This window comes from Triplophysa rosa, linkage group LG24 (genome assembly GCF_024868665.1).
Source record: "Triplophysa rosa linkage group LG24, Trosa_1v2, whole genome shotgun sequence".
Taxonomy (NCBI): domain Eukaryota; kingdom Metazoa; phylum Chordata; class Actinopteri; order Cypriniformes; family Nemacheilidae; genus Triplophysa; species Triplophysa rosa.
Window position 1 is genome coordinate 6,092,473 of NC_079913.1, and position 20,139 is coordinate 6,112,611.

The 20,139-nt window shown below is 39.7% G+C and overlaps 1 protein-coding gene across 3 annotated transcripts in view; it reads right to left on the reverse strand.

Moving 5' to 3' along the window:
- grip1 (glutamate receptor interacting protein 1) overlaps positions 1-20,139 on the reverse strand; it is a 203,600-nt gene that overhangs the window by 182,141 nt on the left and 1,320 nt on the right. The gene's annotated exons all lie outside the window — the stretch shown is intronic.

Consider the following 20,139-nt stretch of genomic DNA (forward strand, 5'->3'; position numbering starts at 1 on the left):
AATCTGGAATTGCACACTTCCAATGTGGTCTCTAGAGTCTGTATTAAAGCATTGCTCACTACATTGTTTGCATGCACCTTACAAGAGCGGAAATGAGTTTCATCAAATCGATGCTTCAACAGACTACAGTTCCTTATTGAAAAAACACTATTTTCCCAATGATTGTTATACCAACAGATCTACTGCAGCAATCCACTGTACAGCTTTCAACACCCTGTCACCAGACTGTCCTGTGAAATAATGACTTCTTCTCTGAAATGACCCCCTGCATAATTCATCGCTCCGGGGCTCATCCATGGCCCATTGCAAGTGCAAGTGGAGAAAAATAAGTCCTACACTAGACTTGATTTGATCCTGTTCAACACAAAAATGACATCTCAAAACCGCCCGCTCGAGTTGTTGGTTTAGAGATCCGTGGGCACACAGACTGGTAGACGGCAGGTAAAGTGCTGATATTTGAGCTGGCAGGCATTCCCGGCCTTTCCTCTGTCAGAGACACAGAGGCTTTAAGAGAGACTGAGCCATTATCTGCACATCCAGTCTAAAAACAACCACAATTCATAAAGCACAAAGCTGGCAACAGTTTTACAGTTTGCCGGGGTGCAGAATGTTTCTCAGCCAACGGATCCTCTCAGCCCATAATTCTATGAGTGGAGCATTAATAAATCTTCCTGTCTGAGTCTCTCATGTAAATTTGCTCCGAGATTAATAATCTTCAGATGATTAACTTGCATATGAATCATTAACAGTTCGGGGATTTAAAGGTGCAGGTTCAATTCAGATTCGATATCATTCATACGAAAAGCTAATGACTAAATTATGCGCAGCATGATACAAAAGTTTCGCAACTGAAACTGAAAAAGCTCATTCTGGTAATGTTCCAAACCCGTATTTTCTTCTTTTTCCTAGGAACACAAGCTGAGATGATTTGCATCATAACCAAAGATGTTCTTTTTCGGCACAATGAAACGGATGATTCATGCTTCAAACAGATCCAAAAAGGACGAAATACAAAGACAAAAACGTACAGGTAGAGGATGAGTAAATCTTATTTTATTTTCAAGTGAACTATTCCTTTACACCTCGTCTATAGTCTGTCTGAAATGAAAGCATTCATATCATCATCTATTCTACGTACAAAGTTGAAAACAAATGTAACGTGCAGTAAAGGGAGAACTTAAAAAGCTCCACAAAAAGCGGCGCATTTAAAAAGATTATAATTATAGCTTCTGATGTGCCTGAATATCAGAATCAGAATCAGAAAGAGCTTTATTGCCAAGTATGTTTGCACATACAAGGAATTTGTTTTGGTGACAGGAGCATCCAGTACACAGAAACAGCAACAATACACAGAGACCATAACACAATATACAGATGATTTAAATAAAGAAATACAATACAATAAACATAAGATAAAGATATGGAGAGTAAAGCTATGTGTGTATGTAAATATGTACAAGTAAAAAATAAGAATAGACTATTGTAGTACAAGGTATGTGCTATATACAGCAGAATGAAATATAATTTACAGAAAAAGTTGTATAAAAAATAGATAGTGTATTATCTGGAGGATATAATTAATATTGCACTTAATTATAGTTATTAATTGCACGGTGGGTAAAAAACATTTAACTGTTCAAGAGGTAGATGGCCTGAGGGAAGAAGCTGTTTTTGTGTCTGGTCGTTTTGGTGCTCAGTGCTCTGTAGCGCCGACCAGACGGCAGCATTGTGAAGAGCTGATGGCTTGGATGTGAGAGGTCCAGGGTGATTTTCTGAGCCCTTTTCCTCACTCTGGATGTATACAGTTCTTGGAGGGTGGGCAGTGGAGCACCAATGATCTTCTCAGCAGACCGAACCGTCCTCTGTCTTCTGATGTCTGACTTTGAAAGATCAGAGGCTTTTAAACAGGTCTTTGAACCCAACTAATTAAAACAGAAGTTACATAAAGTGAGCGATGAGCAATCCGCCTACGACAGCCTACGATGACCCGTGCGTGATGTCACCCTGCACAACCTTATGACATATACATGTTGTGACCAATAAGACATGCACACCACATTTACACCCCGGCTGGTTCATGACAATGATTTTAACTCCAGCTAATAACATTGCAGTGACCCAAGATCAGTTCTAAAGTCTAGAATTAAACACAAGACTCACATAATGTCATTTCGAGGCTTAAGCCCATTGCACATTGAGTCCGAAATTTGCCTCCGAAATTTGCGCACGTTAAAAAATAAATACGACCTCACGTTGTGTCAATCACATTTACACACTGCCTCTGATATTTTCGTCCGTCATAAGAAAATTCGGACCGGGTCCGATTTTCTGCGTTTTTCGCATCCGTCAAGAATTTTGAGTGGCCTTTTTTAATAATTTAGAGACACCGTACAAACGAGAGCCAAATACGAACAAACGCAGACGAAAATTTCGGACTGTATGTGCAAAGACCTTTAATGTGATCATATTAAAACTTTAGTTTTCGTTTGTTGAACATTCGTTTTCATTTCAGTTATTCGAATACTTTTTACTGCCGATATTCGTCTTTATAACAGTGTCTTTATAATAGCGATGAATAACCTTGTCTCAAACATAACTTATTTCAAACCCTTTCTCTCTGTCTGCTATCTCCACACGACTGCTATTTCAAGGGCTTTCATCCATCACTTTACAACCTACAGGCTCACAACAATGACGCTCACAAATTGCAGCTGACACTTAATACATTTCCAATGCAGAGAAGATGTCGTCATGGCCGGGGTGAATTTTATGCACCAGTTGGACAGTCATTGTCGTGATTATTAGTCCTAATGAGAGCCATCCAGAGTTCTACATGGGATCCAGATTGTAAATTATTCTCTGTGACAAAAAGAGCAAATTGGAATCCATTACCGAGGAATGGAATTATAAATGGGATGGAAAACTTCATTAATCCCGAGCCTTGTGCACTTTTTGGAGAAGTGACTGATTGCTTTATCAACCCTGCGACCTCTTATCTGCATGAGGAATTTGTCATATCTAATCACGTCCGTCAAAATGCAGAATGTTTTTCAGTTGCGGTGCAGCATGTTAAACGTGAACCTTATAAGTTTTAAGAAGTATCCTGCAGGCAAGTGTGTAGTCAGAGTAATGCATCTAGGTTTTGTTCACACTGCACTCAAATCTAATTCGGTTTCAAATCTCTTTTGACTGTAATAAAATCCAAAATGACTCTATAACCTTACATGTGCATTTGTCCTTGGCAGACATTTGGTTTGTCGAACACCGTGAAAAGCCTAATGTTTAATGCAATAGCGCTGAAAGCAATAAATTGTCCTTAGCTCTACCGAAGCACTTCCTGCCTTCTTCAGCACCTAAAACTCATTTAAAAACCCACTTCAAATACAACCTCCTACAGAAATAATTACAATCCTAACATATAATGCACGAACACTTTGAAATAGGGCTATGCAGACCCGTCTCAAACATAACCTTAAATGTAATGTGTTGACAAAGTATTCTTTGTATCAAATTGAAGATTCTTACAAAAATGCTACTTCCATAATCACGTCCAAACAAATCAACTACATCAACGTATAACTTTGCTTTTACATTAACTTATCTAGGCCATTTTCTTATCCATGCCAAATCGACAAACAACTTTCCGCTAATGCACATACTGCGCCAGGTACAAACACCCTTCATACTTTGATGTGACACAAAAAATAAAATGAAGTGCAAATCTGATTCAGGTGTACATTTTAAGATCTACTCAGACATAAATCACTTTAGCTATGCCTGTCGAAACTTGTTTTTTATGGTGGTCTCCGACAAAGAGAAGATGAAGGCTGTTTGTCACATTATTATAAAATAATGCTACTTTTTCCTCCTGTCACTACATGTTAAAAGCATTGTGTAAACGAACATAACCAGCCTGCAAATTTTCCAAAAACGGACATTAAAAACATACTGCATTTACGTGCAGATGCATAAAGTAAAGCCAAGTTTACCACCTCAAAAGAGTGACTGATTTAATCATATCCGTGCAAAGTCTCAAGAGGGGAGGGAAAAACTTGGTACTCCTAGACCTCTTTCATTGGGAGTGGGACATGGCTCTGGCCAATCCACTGGTTAAAATGGCAGTGAATGACCGACCTCAGGACTCCAACAGTGAGACAGCCAAGTAGCACACAAGTTGCCTTTGAAACACTGCGAAGTAACAACTTATTCTCAAAACTTGCACAATTCTGACTTGTATGATAATGGTACATTTAAGTTAGAACCCACTATAAATGTAGGGAGCTGTGTAATATCTGGCTTACAGCGTCCCCCTGCTTGAGTATTGCACAATTAAAACCATGGTTTCGTGCAACGTGTTGCTGCCTCCCACCGGCCTTGTTAATGAGCATTAACAAGAAGTCTACAATTTCTGTGCAAACATTTATTCAGATTTGCTAAAAAGGCCGCTTTAATTATGCTGAGTTAGAAATCGCATTTTAAAAACTGCTACTAATGATGCAAACGCAACAGAAGTTCCCTGCGCGAGCGCTGAATGCCGAATTTTGAGTTCCCACCCCCTACAGCTCAGGCGAATTAATTGAACAAGCAAAACGATCAGTACACCAATCTCTGGCTGTCATTCATGTCTATATGAGGCTGTGAATTGCAATACCTTTTATATAGACGTTTCATCGGACACACGCGCCTGGCCCAAAGTAAACTTCCGGTCTGTGTATTTATATTTAATTGATATTGATATTCATTTTTAATAATATTTGATTGTATATTAATTACAGTAAATTAAATTGAACTACTCAACAGTTATTGGTTCTTTGCAGAGGTCTATCAGAAGTTACGTTTGGGTCAGATAACGTTTGTTTATGTTGTTGCCGCTGAAACTGTCTATACGACAAGTGCGATTGTGGAAGGATTGTGAATGAGCAAAAGTTGAACAGTTTGGGAATTTATACACACTTAAAGATTTAGCATAGATTTTACATTGCACTGGATCCCACTCCAACATGCTGCTTTAGCACAATTTAAAATAACAATAAAAGTTGGTATTTACTTGTATTTGTATTGAATCTATTTAACTTTAACACAAAAGGTCCCCAAGGCCAATTCGAAGAGATTATTGCAAAATCCCACTTTAATTTAATAAACAAACTGAACATCATACTGTCTAGGCATAATATGATGGTTGCCGTGTAAGCATTAACACCAAAATTCACATTTGAAAGTGGCAGTGGGGAATATAAGGCCAGTTCGTGCCGTGTCCTGTAGCTTTGAAGCCCTTGGTCTCATGAGGCCTGTCCTTTTGGAAGAAGTTACGTGACTTTAGCCGTGTTAAAAGCACCCATGGGTAAGCCACCGCCACTAACTAGCTGAACCCACGTCGGTTGCTTAATTCACTAATTGCTTCTATCAAGCCAGGTGAGCAAAAGGATTTCTGTGCGATTCTATTAAAGTGTTGCTCTATGATTGCCCCAATCAGCAGTACAATCAACTAACACAAAGCTCTGTTACTGAAGTCGCTATTACAGGAATTGTTCAACCAAATATGAAAAATGAAACATGAAATTACCCTACCTAAAGCCACCCCATTTGTATATAACTTTGTTTCTGAAGTTGAACGCAAATGATACATTTATATTTAAATTACATCATGTTATCTTATACAGGGCTCAAAATGGTCTAAAGCACATCGTGACTAAAAACAAACAAAGTCATACACATCTAAGATGGCATGCAAGGAAACATTATCATATTTGGGTATACTATACTTTTATTGTCTGCAAAAGAAAGAGTCCAATCTATGAAGGCAATGAAATGAGCTACAGGAATATTAAAAAAGTACAAAATAAGCGGAATATTTTACATGAACAATGGCAAACAGAAACATTTGGTAATCCAGCCACTGTAGTTGTGTTGTTTCACAAATTAAACCTACTCAACATTATGGTAAAAAAAGGATTTGTTCCATGAGAATTATGACATCATTTTAAAGACAGCTGTCGCGTGAGTGATGCATTTTTTCCTCTGTTAGAGATGTGCCCGAGTCCGTCCCTGTCAACACACCATAAAACAACCCCATCAAAGCAACGTCTGGAATAAAACAGTTTAGGATAAAATACCTGCTCACTGTTGACATTTGCCTCAAAGCTGATTTCACACATCAGCGCCTGTACAGGGGAAACATAGCCTTTGTTTTTGCAAAAAGAGCGAGAAAATGTCATTCCGACATATGCTTGAAAGAGAGCCATCTCCAAATACAGACTCTAAAGCGTTTATCTCCAAAGCAAGATATGAGACTAAACTTCACTCAAAGTAATCTGCAGTGATTCTTGTGTGAAGAGGCACAGCCACTGTGACCCAAATGAGCCAAAATTCACTTCAAAAGGCATAAACCGAGGACGTAAAAGCAGGTCTGGGAGGCCAACAATCTGCCCCTCGGAAACACTGTCAGTGTTTATTTGACAGTGTAGGAAACAGCATGATTTGTGCATAATCCCCCCCATAGTTACAAATGGTATCACTCACATTCATGAAACATAATGTGGGGCATTCCAAATTTGTCAAAAAGGGGGTGTACCCTTTACTCCTATAACAATTGGGGTTAAGACGAATCACCAAACTTCTATTTCCACAGTAAACCCAAGTTTGTTCTTTCCTGCTTTAATGCCTTCAGCCAAGCCCTCTGTGCCTGAGAGAGGATTTCACAAGCCGCCGGTGGTTTGGGAGTAAAAGTTTCAATTAGGATGATATTTGTGCAGTACCGTGGAGAGGCAGAGATCCACTTATAACCTTAGTATTGTCTGCTTTCTCGCACAAAGCACAAGCCACGGCGAGAGGTAGCCGAGCATAAAAAAGATCAAAGGCTTTAGCGCAGCCAACAGCACTAAAAAATAAACACCCAGAGGAGAATCCAGCTTAATGCACAGCGCACAGAAGTATGAATGAAAGCAGCAAAACAAATAATGTGGAAGGAATTATTGAGATGGGGTAAATGTGTATGGAGAAGTCTGTCTCTGACACATCACAAATAAATATCGTAACGGATGAAATAAACATCCAAACAGACATCAAGAGCTGCTTGTAACAACAAAGCAAACTGAGGTCATATTTTAAAGTTAGCGATCCACAGAAGCCTTAAAAAATGTGACACCTCTTTCTGTCTGTGTGTTTTGCAAATAGTTAACCAATAAAAAGGTATTCAAAAAGCTTGTCAACTTTGTCAACAAAGCTAATTATTGAAAAGATGCTGTTTTTTATTTCCTGTGGCAATTTTGGAGATACAAGGTTTTAGTCCGGCAGTGACGTTATGTAAAGCATAAAATCAGCATTCATTATTGCTAATATAAAATAATATAATATAAAAATTAGCATTGGTTATCAAATAAAAACTAAAAAAAAAAACGGGGAGTGGGTACAGAGAGAAAAGGGGTTGACCAACAAGGAAAGAGTGTTAAAGACAAAAAGGACACAATGGATGAGGAGCATGTGGGTGTAGAGATTTATATTTTCGGAAGGCCCTACAGGCATTCTGACTCTTCTTGTTAGCTTCAGAAGATTCAAAGCAGGATATGAAGCAGAAATGTAGGTAATCCTCACACTGTATTACCCTCAGGCACATTTAACCTTTGAAATAAGGGGGAATCACAAGACACTTTTCGGAAAAACTCATTAAATTGCATTTAGAAATATAGAAGATAAAGACAGAAACAGTCACCGGAGACTTCTACAGGGCTACACACAAGGCCTTGGCCTACCATACGTAATACAGCTCAAAAGTACACTTGCGACAAGCTAGGCTACTCTTGTAAAATAACAGCGTTGAATGAAGAGTGAAAAACAATCTCTGACTTCAAAAACGATTTAGATTTTTCTATTAAAGTTCACAAGAACTGCGAGGCAGTTTTGTAGAGAAACGCTAAAATGATACAGCACAAACTACAATGTGCAACTCTATTATGCAATATTTTCAAGTTTAATCATTGCCATGCAATTTTATTGTCATAGTAACTACATTTTACATGAATTAAGCGCTCACACAATAATCTAAAAATAATCTCTTTTAAACATTTTAAAGAGTAAAACTGACTCATGTACGTACTGTACCAATTTGGCAATGTCCGATCAATAAAATTGAATGAATGTCCATCACATGTCAAATCCTAAAACCAGAGGTGTTACAGTAAGTACACTCCAATCAATCATTTTAAAAGTACAGACAAGTACTATTGTATTATCCGAAATTTGCATCAGGGGTTGAGATCTCTTAGTACACGCAGATTAACCAGACTTGAAAGAAAGATTATTTTAGTGCCCATCTATACGTGTTATTAGGTCACTTTCTCATTTTAGCTTGTGCAGGCTTATCCAACAAGTCCTACCGACTGTGTGCTTGCACATCCAAAAAGCAAGGCATGAAATGGCCAATTAAAGAGCATTTATTAAATCCGCTGAAAAAAACATTCAAAACGTATCCTTGGCTATTATACTGAGCCATGCATTTGCAGCCAATATGCATTAGCTATACAGATGGCTAATGAATGACATACTGTAATCCACCAATCGTGAGTCACATCACTGGAATGTGAGTGCTTGTTTAGTGCACTACAGATGGCGGTTTGCTGTTCCCACTTAGGCCAACCATAAATATTAGTTATGGAGATTAACCGGACTGAGCCGTATAATTTACCTTCATGAGACACAGTGCAAGCTCCACACGGGTGAGCTCATTTTCCCATACCGGAGGGCAATTAATAATCCTGTTCTTAGCTTTGTATTTGTGTCTTTATCGCTTTTTCTGATACGAACAAAACTTACCAAATATCCAAAGTCTCTGTGATTAACTTTTAAACAAGTTAGCAATTTCTTAAACTTATATTCTTGCATATGCACCAAACAGTGGACTTCTCCTTGGGCAGGTCTCCTTATCAATACTAATTCCTCCTGAAGCCATCATACGTGAGGTGTAAACAATGCTCAGAGACTCAGGATGCACAGCATCCATCAACTATGAGATCTGATCATTAAAACCATGAATTATTCACAATCAACCATGCCTTGGGAACAATAGGTAATGATTTGCCTTCCGACTCAACTATTTGACAGACATAACATGCCAGAAGACTTCTATATCAACACATCTATAGGGTGTAAAAATAAAGCTATGGGTGATGCATCAAGCTGCTTTAAGAATGAGGATGACACAAGCTGCATCTATGATTAAACAGGCACTTTATTTCCATTAGGCGTCTTTACAAGGTCCTTTTGCATGCTTAAGTGTTTGTCAACCTGCAGCGGGGAAAGTAAGGCTTCTGTCAGCATTTCTTCTCCTTATGAATAATTAGAAACACAGAATTGTGGTTCCCGCAATCTCTCGTCACCTGTCAGGCATCGCTCATTCACCCTAGGCAATAAATAAAATTGCCAGGGAATCTGTCATTTGCTATAAAGGCATGGTGCGACGTAAATGTGGCGTATGAGAACGCATGCGGTGAGTGCCTTGATTAAATATGGATGCATTCACGCATGCATATGGCATATGATGAGGCAACAGTATCATATGCACGGAGGTATGCGTATGCGAGCTCTGCACGCGCTTTAAAGAGATGCGCGGGACATTGCGTTGAGTCCCAGTAATCCGGTGGAAGGTATGCGCTAAATCCTGACATCAGCATATTTTAGAGTACAGAAGAAGGGAGGGGGTGAAAGAGCCCAGCGGTGAGAGGTCAGCTGACACTGCAGTGTGCAGATGAAGCAGAGGCTACTTTGTTCGATAGCGCTTGTGAGCTGTGATGGGTATTTCCCACTGAACTAGGGGTGGGCGGTATGACCAAAGACTTGCCATGGGATATACCGGTATTTATCCTTGCTATTGTTGCTTTAAAATGTCTATACATATTTCAAGAACTGCATTTTCGATAGTTCAGAAATACTGTACATTTCTGAACTTTCAACTTTGGTGTTCCAATAGGTCAACTAGGACATGGTGCGAACTGCGAACAACATCAAAGGAAAGCATGAACTGATACACTGAAAGCAAAACAATGTAGGATGCTCCAGAACAGCATCTTCCAAAGGCATTTAATGTAATGTTAAATTGTTTTAAGCACTTTATTTTATTAGATTATTTGCTCTTTTTTTAAACAGGATGGGTGTAGTCCAAAAGGTAGGATTATTCAAAACAAACGAATGATGTGTCAGGCATCTAAGCAAAACGCTGCTTTACATTCGGCTGCATAACAGAACCGACTAAAAATCAAAACAGTAAGACGTTACAAATATGACAGGATGAGTCATGTCTGAATCCAATTTAAGCTGAAATATGCAGCAGTCTCAATACGTATATCAGTTGCATTCTATATATAGATGATTATGCACAGATATATCGTCCAATAATCGGTATCGGTCGATAAAAGCAATTTTCACACCATTGGCCAGTTCAAAAACAGCCAATGATCAGGGCCGATATATCCTGTCATTCAAAAGAGGACAGAGAAATGCAATACATTTGTGCTCTGTATATAGAAAATGTTAAGAAACATCACCAGTTTGATGTTAAATATTAATAATTCAATAATAACATTCAGAAAGTTCAAAATTGGTTTCGGTATCGGCTGATGCAGTATCCCTTTGAATAATCGGCTAACGATATCGGTAGAGAAATTTAGTAACGCTGCATCTCTAATACTGTATACATATATATATATATATATATATATATATATATGCATGTCTTTGCATCTATTTATCGCTCTCTATACCCGTATCTTTATATACTGTATTTATAGACTGATATAAATATAGATTTAGACATTCATGATATAGCACACCGATATATAGGGTTTACATAATATACCAAATTGCATATAAGTATACATTTAAGTATATATTTATATGTAGTATACATGCTATCATTTATACTGTTGCACCACCCAGTCCCATGCAGAACCACGTTAGGACATAAAACCTTGCACATAGTTTCTACTGTAGTGTCGAAAGGCTCAAAAGCCCAGTGCGGTTTGGCTTTAATGCAAGTATTTAATTAGCAATCAAAGCACAGTTGCTGCATCTGCCAAAGACAACCAGCTACTAAGCCAATTCTAAATGTTAATGCCCTGTGTCCATGTGTACTGCTAATGTCATGCAAAAGAAATGGCTAGCGTCCACAGAACGGGTAATCTCACCGCAGATAGGTGGAATTAACGCGGCTAATGCATGTAGGCCCTACGATCTCAGTGGACCATCACTGTTGCAAGCCAGTCATGCAAACATTGAGTCATCACCTGAGAGACACAACATCAGTGTATGTTTCCATTAGTGCTTTTGTGTGCATGACATGCAGCTGGTGTACTATGCAAACCCTTTGCCCTGTATGTGCATTTAGATATTGACAAATGACAACAGGTGCAGTCGGTTAGTGCGAACAAAAAGATACCCACCATAAACACTTTTGTTAAAAGTGGGGGATGTATTTGTTTGCACCGGCGAACATAATTGCAAATATAATGTAAACAGGTAGCCCCGCCCCAAACTCGGCCATTGGTTGATATTTCAAATACTAATTCCAATGCATTTATGGAAAGCCATTCATTCCAAACTAGCCCAAAAAAAACTCGTCTTCTAACAAAAGCATCGCTGCTAGACAGGAAGGAGAGCCACGTTCAGCCGTTGTGAACCCAGCATCAAGAAGATGTCTGCAATATCTGGCGATCAATATTGAGCAGTCTGGTCTTGGCAGGCAAGCAAACTTCATAAGGCTCTTCATCTCACCCATGCCTCGCTGACAGCATCTCCTGGCATCCGCGCTTACATATCCAGTACAGGGGCCGGCTCGCGCTCAAGCTACACTGCTCGGAGCCTAATAAGCATCCATTACAATACATTTCAAACTGATCATCATTCAGCCAGTGTGGTTTACGAAAGAGAGGAAGACTAAAGTGGAAAGGGAGGCCCCTGTGGTGCATCTATGCTGACTGACCCAAACCTGACACTGTGATTTAGAATCATCACCGGGTTGACCTGAAGGTTATGACCACCAATCAAAAGCCATCATAATTATGTTGTTTGCCAAACCGCTCGACGTGTGTTTTACTATGGGGCATGAGGGCATATTATATTTCTTACGCACCCACGTTGTTCTGCGGATGCAATGATGATAAATTACACTGCACTTGAACTTGGAGGTGTTTGGAAAAACTAGGCAATTCGACAGCCACAGGGCTAGTTTAAGCGCAATGCGATTTGGGTGCATTTGCATGCAAGGTGTGTGCTTATGAAATGAAAGTGATTTTGTTAAAAAAAATACTGGATTTATGCGAAGGCCCGCGAGAAAGACACAAATATACACACAACCTAGAGGAAGCCATTTAATTGGCATGCAACCTGAAAGTACACATAAAACAAACAACATTGAAACTCGTCCGTTAATGACAGCCTTGCTTTCTATGCTTCAGTCTGATCTACATTTGTTCTCTTCAAAAGACAGCTGCAACCTGCGGGTCACAAGCTGTCCCCTCGTGTTACCATCTCTCCCTGCTTCGGTAGACAACTGCTTCTGTTCGTCTAGGTGCCGAGTCACGCTCTGGAGGAAAAGATGCTGGTGAAAAGCCAAAATAAAAGGGAATTCCTGCCACATAAGATGGTTTTACATGCATGAAAAGCAAAAATCAGATGAAGATCAGAGCTGCAGTAGTGAGCGTAACTGGCACAGACTCCCATTAGTGTGCAAATGTGCTTTTTTGGTAGGTTGTCTTCAAAAAACATATTTTTCCTAAGGCTTGTTGAGCCGTTCAGGCACTTATTTCCACTTTTCCCCAGCAATTTCCTTCCCCGCGAGTTAATGGATGTGTCAATATGTAGTATTGCTTAGCAGAACATGACAGCTTTATCAGCTTCACTTTAGAGGGAATGTAACCCATTGTGGAGCTTCAATGCCCAAGAAAGCAGGCAAGAATACATATCCTGGAACAAATAAGCATTTTTTGGCTGGGAAACAAAACAAATTAGACGTGTAATATGTTGACTAATGAGAAAAACAGCTTAAATGGATAGTTCTCCAAAAAAAAAAATTCTGTCATCATTTACTCATCCTCTTGTCATCTCAAACCTGTATTACTTATTTTCTTCTGCAGAACAAAAAAGAAGATATTTTGAAGAATGTTGGTAACCAAACAATGGCAGGACCCATTCACTATTATTGTGAAGACACAAAACCAATGCAAGTCAATGGGTACTGCCATTGTTCGGTTACCAACATGCTTCAAAATATCTTATCTGTGTTCTGCAGAAGAAAGAAATTCAAACAGGTTTGAAATGACAAGATGGTGAGTAAATGATGACAGACATTTCATTTTTGGTGAACTATCCCTTTAAAGAAGATGGAAAACAGACAGACAAACAGACAAGCCTAACCGAAAACCATCACAGTCTAGTCAAAAACAATTTGAATCCATTTTCCATTTAATAAAGGCTTTCCCTAATTTTTGTGGCATGTACCCAACCCTGGCTTTCCCCCAAACACCCATAATAAAGCTGCACCACTAAATTTACCTTTGAACGCAGTACAGACCCAGTAAGACGACCAATAAAATCAAAACAACGCAGCTAGCCACAAATACTCCAAGTTAATTGGGATGTGCTCCGCCATACATGAAATGAGAAAGTATCCGAATTTTGGTTGAACAACTACGACCAACAATGATGCTCTCCAGAAGAGGATCCTATTTATTCATTTCCCTAGGCATGTGCGAACATGAGTCACAGGCTGGAGAACTCAAAATTACCCTTTATTTTGTCACACTCTCCTTCAACTGTTTAAAGAGCCTCCAGTTCCCGTGATGGCACTTCTGTATCGTGTCAGAAATGAAAGCCTCATCCATTTGGAGGATATCATTCAGATTTGACGACAATACAGATAACAACGGCCGATCTCAACCTGTAATTAAGAGTACCCACGCAAGGATCTGCCTGTGCCTCTGAATCGTGAATCATCACCGTTTGATAACCTCGAAATGCACAGGATGTAATTTTATCACATTCAATACAATGTCATTCCATGGCTGAGGTCGCCACAGGCGGAGAAAATAACAGTGCTGCTCCATATGAACTACACAGTGGGAAGGCGGCTGTATGATGTAAACCACCTGTCTGGCCTTCGTTCGCCTTGGGGTTTCTATTGTCTCGCGAGTTGCCGTGTTAAAAACGAATTGAAAAAAAAAATTTGGTTGACAAATGACTGACAAGCCGTTTTCCAAAGCTTTGAAGCAGAACGCTTGGAAAACGACAGCGAGGAATAGTCCATGAGCGTGCATGAGTTTTCTCTTCCGTCTTAATTGGCTCGTGGGAGCTTGACTTCATAAGTACAATTCAAGTTCCTCTGAGGCATGCAAATACGCAATATTAAAGTGTGACTTCCACCGAGATTTCAGGATATTGGCACATACAACGCTATCTGTGGGGTTAAACAGAAGCCGCGTTTGATATTCCACTCAGATAAAAACTAATTAACGAATATGCTTCGCAGAAACATGTATGCATTGCAAATCTTCCAGATTTGGGAAAAATGGTGCAAATTTGATATCACGTTTCATTTCAATACACAATTTGATCCGCGGCCCAATTTGCACTATGTGGCGAGACACGACAGGGTGTGAAATTCCTGTTCTTCTCAGCGCCAATGGACACCAAGAAAAAGCGCTCCCATTTCAGAGGTCCAGTACAAAATCGATAGCCGGTTGAACTGACAATAGTGGCAGTTCAAAAGAGCTTCTCCTTGCTGTACTGACATTGAGTGAAGTAACAGCAGAAAGAGAAAGTGAAAGAGAGATTACCTTTGTATGTCAGTGTACCTACTTACACACTGGGTCTGAGTTTTTTCACAACAGAGGACCTGTGCTATGGAGAAGGTTACATGAATGTTGTGTCAAAACCATTAACAAACCTTTATAATCTGTAAACAATGTGGCACTTCCAGAATCTTGCTCGACTTGCCTAAGAAGTCTGTCATGTTAGCCGTTTCAAATATAAAAAACCTGTGTTTGGAAAAACCTAATAACAAAAAAAGTAGCTTGTATTTAATTTGGGAGCATAGATGGTACATACAAGTGATAAGAAAATTAAAATGAGAAACTTTTTTATATTGACGGGTGAACCATATTCATGCGTCATTTTAACATACTTCACACACTCAAGACTCAATGACTCAGGGTTGAGATCTTCTTTCATAAGACAACAATCAGACAGTCACCTTCCTTTGCCGCTTCCTCCCTTGATGACTTGATATTGAGATAAATAGGTTTCCCTGGGGCGCATCACCTGATTGCAGCATCCAGCCCTCGATCATTCTGCACGCTCACAATCACAGCATAGGGAACAACTCATTATCTCACCTGAACTGAGAAATCAAATCAAATGTTATCTAATACTGCCGAAGTGTGCCGACAACATTTCATGCTAATCAAATCAAAGGTCATCACAAGAATATCCTCATACGGCAGGACTGACGTTAGTCTGAATCACATAACCAAGAGTGACTTTCCCAATTTCCCTCTTAAAATATATTAAGTTGAATAAAATACATCCGCACATTACTGCTAGAAACATGACTTGCTGTATGTATTGCTACGCATAGACTGCATGGCTGCAATCTGACATGAAATTAGCGTAAAACACAGCCTGTTTTACTTTACAGTACAATGCAATTTCAAGACGTATTCAAAAAGATAAAGATGTGGGTCTATACAACAGGTGTTGGAGGAGATCGGCTTAAATGGGCTTGATGATGTCTGCAAAAATGAAATGTTATTTCAGAGGCGGAGCAAGTCTTTTTTTGATTTTGACAAATCACACAAAAACACTTTTATAATGTTTACAATAAGCCTATAATTTGTGTTCAAGTCAAAAAAAAGGTGCATTTTTAACTGATGTTGACTTTTAAAGGTGCAATGTGTGAAATTAAGGAGGATCTTTTGACAGAAATGCAATAAAATATACATAACTATGTCTTCAGAGGTGTATAAAGACTTTACATAATGAAGCGCTATGTTTTATTATCTTAGAATGAGCTATTTCTATCTACATACACCGCGGGTCCCCTTGCATGGAATTCACCATGTTGTTTCTACAGTAGCCCTAAACCGACAAACTGCTCCACAGAACGCGTCTCGTAAATACATTATCTCCTTCGGCAAAGAAGCGAAAACGTAACGACATCTTAGTCCTGTGTCAGCCACCGTAGTGCTTCGAAAGGGAGGGGGGAGTGAGCCGTTGGATGCAATTCATAACCTCAACACTAGATGCCGCTACATTTCACAAACTGGACCTTTAAGATGCAATCCATAACTTTAAAAATAAACAAAAATTTGTTATTGAGCAAGTAAGTTTATCTGTGTTGAAGTTTGTCTCCTAAAGCTTAAGTTATGCTTGTGCTTAGGACCTACAGCGTAGCGTACGCAGAGCCGCGTACCCTGTGCGTACCCTACGCCGTAGCCTGATGCGCACCTCTCCAAAAATGTAACAACGCGTCAACTCAACGCAGACCGCAAGCGCTGTGATTGGTCTGTTTGAACCCCTCCCTCAGGTCAAAAAAACTCTGCGATAGCATCATGTTTACTCAAACGCATTTCCGAATGAATTATCCAAGTAAATTATTTGTGCTTCTGTATTTAACATCTCAAGCTGCAACAAAAGTGACCGTTTACTTGCCACTATCACTGCTAATGCTTCTCACACGAGCTCATTCTTCTTTGGCTCTTGTCTTGGTTACACAAGTAACACGCGCGTGGACACTGACGCCTAGTGGTCATTGCATGTCGACACGGACAACGACGCAGAAGTGTAGAGGCTACTGCGTAGGTCCTACGCACGACTATAACTTAAGCTTTAGTCCTTACTGTACCCCGACCCGCACCAGTAAGCAACAACTATTTATAATTTGATCTATCGGATATGATTTAATAGGAAATCTCAGTTTGACGTCCAACCCACATAAAGAAACATTTATAAAGTAACCTGCAATTTTACATTTCAAACATTTATTTTAAGGAAATTTGAACTGACAGAAAACCCAGTCGTGATCTAGTTCTCACCAATGTTCTCTGTCACGGTTACTGCCCACAATTAGGAAGAAATAGAGAAACTTTAAATGGTAACCAAATTAAGCCTGTTGATCTATACACTGCAGTCCTGTTGCTTTTTTTCTAAGAATCTTCTTTTCATTCCATGTTGCATGCTGACGCACCACATCATTAATCTCCATCTATTGATTCTACATCTGGAAGGCGAGGTTGGGTTCAATTAGTATCGGCTGATTGTGCCTTTGCATATCCCTCACGACGACGACCTTTGTAAACTACCTTGGTGGGTGGACAGCGAGTTAATGCATTAAAGGTGGTCATCGAAGAGTTGACGAATAGATGCTCTTGTGGAATCCAAGTGCATGAACGTCAAAGTCCGCTGGATGTCCTATAAGCACACACATACACACACAAAACGCTCACATACAAATTGACCTTGTATGTCACTGTAATATAATGCCCACAGGAACAACGTTAGCACTGTCTTAATCTGGTAACTCGCATGACCCGAACAGGTCAGAGGTCAGATGCACAGCCTGGGGGTTCCAGCAAATCACAGCCGAACGTCACAGCGCTTTGGTTTATAGGTTCTCAAGGTTACCAGTTATATTGTATTTCTAAACACTGCCAAAATAAATGGAGACAACAGCTAAACGAAATAAGAATATTGTCGGCAATGAAAAAGCCAGGCTGACTATGCGTCAACAAAATATCCCACATCTGTGCCAGTCACCAGTGAACACGTGTGGAAAAGTCTATACGTTGCAACCTCGCACACCTTTTCGCCCTCAGCAACAGGGAGCTCGCGATCCACAGCGCCATATTATCTTTGTGAATTGAGACATGTTTGCACTTGCTGCTACCGCAAATGACATCCGAGCTGAACAGCGGTTCTGGGACAAAACATGAAAAAATAAAAAAACAAAAAGCAATTTCTTTTCTGTTTCAAAAGCAATCATTCAAAAAGTTGACTTGGACACGTTATGCTTCCATCATGACCTAAGAAGCAATTACCCCCCATATTGCTGACAGTGACAAACCTCGGGAACCCTCTTCAGCTTTAGACCAAAAAAAGAAAAAGCAATCTACAAAAAGCATTGGCACTTCTGCATACTACAATAAAATAGTTTCTGATGTGCGAGGTCGTAACTTCTGAATTATGAATGACTTACACGTACAACACAGCTTTCTCTGGAAAAAAAATGTCAGTCTATAAAATTAAACAAATGACACACATCACATTTACGACGCTTTAAATAATCTCAAATACACGTGCTCTTACATTCCTTTGCTAGGACCACATGAATGGAATAACAATCCGTGCGGATCAAATGTCATGTGTGTTGACCGGCCTACGTCTGACTGCAGTGAAGATGAGGGCGCCGAATTACCCTCCTTTCATTTCTGCCTTCTCATTCCATCTGGAGGAAAGGTGAGGAATGAAGTATTGAAAAGCAAGCACATATGACTGCGCAATGATGCAGATGTCATGCTGACGTGATCATCTGGCTTCTGGCTATAAACTGAAATTACAGAAAGCTGTTGCCCTAGCAGCCCAGTTCCTTAAAAACACACATAAAACAACAACCGATTGTCACAAATGTGTTTTTCACCTACAGGTCATTTTCCATTCATGACTGTGATGCCAGGCAGGCATAACCCGTCACTCAATTGTTTACTGCGCTTGTGCTTTCCTGATTAATGACTCATTTATGTTTAATGTAACACATATGGTCTCTTCCGCACCAAATGCTGAAGAGCTAGCGAGAGTCTATTGTGGCATATGGGCGAATGACAGCCCTGGAGAACCTTTGGAGGGCAAGTTAAAAGCTTCAGCCTACACAAAATCGCAAAAACACAACACAGCACGTTAATAAAATAAATCAGTGTGAAAGAATTTATCAGATCATATAAAGTAATGATGAAGCCAGATTGTTGTTTACTATCGTTGCTAATAATGCTTTAGAAATGTCTTCTGCTATGTACACTCCAGTATATCTGCAAAATGTGAGCTGATTTCAATGACGTAACCTCTTATTTTGGGTCCCGTGATTGCTGTAAGATTACGCTCACACTTTCTGTCAAGTGAATATGCATATTGGATCCATCATCCAGGCCTGAAATTTGGTTAAATAGGGGAATGGTCACCTGATCTGAGCTGTTTTCCTGATGCACTAGCAAATCCATTCAAAAACAGTTATAGACATCCAGACCGACTTCGGAGTTCAACGACTTCAGTCCTGCAGTGCACAAATACAGCATGTCCTCATAGACATACAAGGCGTTTTCCCTTCATGCCCTAGATCTCTACCCGTTCAATACAAAGACACAGAGGCTTGCGAACGCAGCATCATCCACAGCTTCCAGTGACATCCCTGTTTTGTACGAGGGGCTCATTCGGCCCCTGCTGGTTCCATCATACCCAATTACATGCCACATTGCCAGGCAGCAGGGTAGCAGATCACAAGGGCCTGCGTGCTGAAGATGGCACTAACACGACGCAGGATTTGCCTTCACATAAAGTGGCATGCTGTTATGTGTAAAACTAAAATACAGGGTGGTGAAAGGTGGACAGTCAGACACAGAGCTTCCTCGCTACGGGTTTTATATTACGTGGGTGTGTTTAGTTGTTGAACTTGAAATAGCCTCTTGAAATAAGCCATGAGGACACTGTATATAATGTTACTTATAATGTAATATCTTTTAGAGAGTATCAAAAATACACGCGAGTCACACACACAAGCAGCTTTAAGGTGAACGAATCCGTAAAACTGCTGAATAATGAGAAATACGGATTCATCAGCAATGAGTCATGGTGACCATGACCAAACGCTCATGCTCAACACCAGAGTAAGATTTGTCTTTATAATGCAAGGACATAATGCAGACATAGTCTCAAATATTTCACACAAGACCCATTTATGGGTTCCACAAAATGATACTGTATGCAGCGTCACATCAATTTTCTTGCCTTTGCAAAAGGAGTCCCAAAATAACTCTTTCTTTATAATTCTAACAGTCAACTTTCTATCAACATTTGCCATATTTAAAGTAAAGCTTTTCATCTTCACAGTCT